This window comes from Lactuca virosa, chromosome 7, assembly GCF_052849685.1.
Source record: "Lactuca virosa cultivar CGN04683 chromosome 7, Lactuca_virosa_CGN04683_v6, whole genome shotgun sequence".
Lineage (NCBI taxonomy): Eukaryota > Viridiplantae > Streptophyta > Magnoliopsida > Asterales > Asteraceae > Lactuca > Lactuca virosa.
In genome coordinates this window covers 3,066,252-3,069,635 of record NC_136432.1, presented here as the reverse complement: position 1 = coordinate 3,069,635, position 3,384 = coordinate 3,066,252, and the positions used below count along the sequence as shown (strand labels likewise).

General features: G+C 36.2%; 1 pseudogene; it reads left to right on the top strand.

The window, feature by feature from the left end:
• Window positions 1-613: 613 nt before the first annotated feature.
• On the top strand, window positions 614-2,353 carry LOC145125389 (amino acid transporter AVT3B pseudogene; annotated as a pseudogene).
• The last annotated feature ends 1,031 nt before the right edge of the window (window positions 2,354-3,384 follow it).

Genomic DNA, 3,384 nt, shown 5'->3' with positions numbered 1-3,384 from the left:
ACAAGCCACTGAGACTATGTTTAACATACTTGCTAATAAAAAAATAAGTATTTAGTAAAAACTAGCTGATAAACTTAAGCTTACACGATTATAATAAAAGCAATCATAAATAAGATTTTGATACAACAAATAAACCAAAATACATGCATGATATTAATATGATTTGATTCAAAAGATACTATAAGTATATGATTAACCTATTGGCCAATAGAAAATGAAAATTTTATCAAAACTAAATTTAATCAAAACTAACCGGAAGATATAAAACTAATCAAAACTAGCCGGAAGATATAAAACGATATTAAAAAAAAATAGATAATGAGTTTTTTTTGTAATTAGTTAACAGTACAATATTTAATTGAGTTTCAACTTACATACTTTACGAAATCATAGCCAACATAATATATAATATATAATCTAGTGACAATTTTCATAAAGAAAACAATTTGTTTGTATATAAAAAAAAATAATAGTAATAAAATAAAAAAATAAAAAAATAAAAAAATCCTTGACTCAAATTCAAATGTGATGTTTGAAAATTGTGCGCAAAGAATGTCAACCAAGCAAATTTCATCCATTCACGGATTCCACCTATACCCACCACAAAATTCCAAATTGAAGTACTAGGCAAAAACCTTCATTGAAGTCCATGGTCAAGGAAATCTTAAAATAGAAAAAGGTGAAAGGCAAGCAGCTTTTCACATGTTCCTATATTGAAATCCTCACAACACTCCATTTCCTTTTGATTCATTATCTCCCACGACCCACCATTTATTTCATCACTAATTCTTGATCTATGCTGTTTTTTCCCAAAGTCAATCGATCATCTTCTCCAGAACTGTGCAGAAAGGGATTGCGATCGTCCGTCGTTTAGATTTATGCAACATGGGTTTCGACAAGAAACATGAGGCAACTTCCTCCTCCAACGCCCCCCCACGATCGGTTCCTCGGGAAGACTCCCCTCTTCTCGGAAACTACGACGATTCGTTGTCGTCGACGCCCAAGACCTTCGCTAACGTCTTCATCGCGATCGTGGGTGCCGGCGTTCTTGGTCTCCCTTATACCTTCATGCGCACCGGTTGGGTCACGGGATTCGTGATGATCTTCGCCGTCTCCGGCCTCGCCTACCGTGGCATGATGCTCCTTATCGTAACCCGACGAAAACTCGAATCCCCTCTTACATATTCCAAAATCAATTCTTTCGGCGATCTGGGGTTCGCCGTCTGTGGCCCAATCGGTCGTCTCGCCGTCGATGTAATGATTATAGCATCCCAAGCCGGTTTTTGCGTAGGATACCTCATCTTCATCGGTAATACCTTAGCCAATCTATTCCATGCAACCCCAACCGAATCACCCCATTATTTAAACACGAGCCCTTACATTTGGGGATTGAAAGCCAAAACGTTCTACATCTGGAGTTGTTTCCCATTCCAGTTAGGATTAAACGCGATTCCAACGTTAACCCTTTTAGCCCCCTTGAGTATCTTCGCTGACATCGTCGACGTTAGTGCAATGGGTGTCGTAATGGTGGAAGACGTCACCGTTTTCTTGAAAAACACCATAAATGTCCACGCATTTGGTACCTTTCCCATGTTCTGTTATGGTCTCGGAGTCGCCCTCTTTTCCTTCGAAGGAATCGGAATGGCATTACCACTGGAATCAGAAGCCAGAGACAAGAAAAAGTTTGGAGCGGTGTTGGGATGGGCGATGATGATCATTGCTGCCATGTATGGATTCTTTGGGGTGTTGGGTTACTTTGCTTTTGGTGAGAACACAAGAGATATTATTACTGCTAATATGGGTAAAGGTGTGCTTAGTTCTATGGTACAATTGGGACTCTGTATAAATCTGTTTTTCACATTTCCGTTGATGATGAATCCTGTTTATGAGGTAATGGAAAGAAGGTATTGGGAAGGAAGGTATTGTTTATGGATGAGATGGGTGTTGGTTATGGTGGTGAGTTTGGTGGCTCTTTTTGTTCCAAATTTTACTGATTTTTTATCGCTTGTTGGGAGTAGTACTTGTTGCATATTGGGTTTGGTGTTGCCTTCTTTATTTCATTACAATGCCTTCAAAAATGAGTTGGGGAAGGAGGAACTTATGTGGGATTTGGTGATGATTGTTTTGGGTGTTATTCTTGGTGTGTTGGGAACATGGTTTTCTTTGGTTGAAATTCTATTTAAAGCATGAAAAGGCATCAAACTATTACATGATTGTGATAGTAGAGAGAGTCTTCAATCACATGAGAATAGCTTGTTTTGTATGTTTTTGTCCCCAATGGCTCTTGGGTGAGCTCCATTTTAATTGAATTGTTCAACATCTGCATTTTGTCATGTGTGGGGATTAAATTGAACTCTCTTGAGTCTTGAGTGTGAAAAAAATAAATATCATCTTTCTTTTGAGAAACTTAACGCTTTATATTTATTGCTACTACTTTTCTATTCTATGTGCAACATAACTCATTGTCTTTTTTTCCTAGTCTTGTCGATATAAATGCACATTAAACACTTATAAACCAATATAAACCTCAAATTGGGTTTAGTATAGCTCGTCAATATGATTAATTTCCTACTTTGACCCTATTAAATATTAAACAAAGATTATAACTTTTTAATAATTACAAACAAACGAATATCTTAAAGCTATCCAGCCAAATTATATACCGGGTCAGCCAGAGAGATATGAGACATGAAATGTTGGTCTTGTCTTCATTCAATCTGTATATAACATAAATTAAGTGAAGATTTATCATTAAAAATAAAGACTAGATGGATTGTACTTTTTTTTATATTTTGTTTAGAGTTACACCCCGTCCCGAGTTCAACTTGACAAGAGAAAATAAAAGAAATTGATGGAAATGAGAAGAAAATAAAAGAAATTGGTATTCTCGAGTTTCATTAAAGGAAGGAAGTGTGGGGAAATTGAATGATCACTTTCCCTCCTAACTTTCCTTCCGATTTGGAAAGAAAGAACAAAATGATTAATTTTTCGGAAACACAAAATAAAATTTTGTTTTCCTTTCCTTTCTCTCGTGACTTTCTTTTCTTTTCTTTTCTTTTGTTAAACTCGGAAACTAGGCGTTATACATACATGTTTGGTTTCATCTTCTGCAAGATCTTTAAATATTATATACATATTGTTTTCCAGCCACAAGCATTGGAAGTCTGTAGACAGACGAGTGAGTAGTCCATAATATAATCTATTTATTTATCTCTAGTCTAGTCTCTACTATTATGCTACACACAATATAATCTAAAATATTGATGGGAAGAACCTCATCTGCAGACATGAGAAAAGCTTTTTTTTTTCTTGGTTCAATGGTTCCCATTCCAGCCTTCCAGGGGTGCGATTGAGATGGTTGAAAGGGACTACTCTCACATTCAT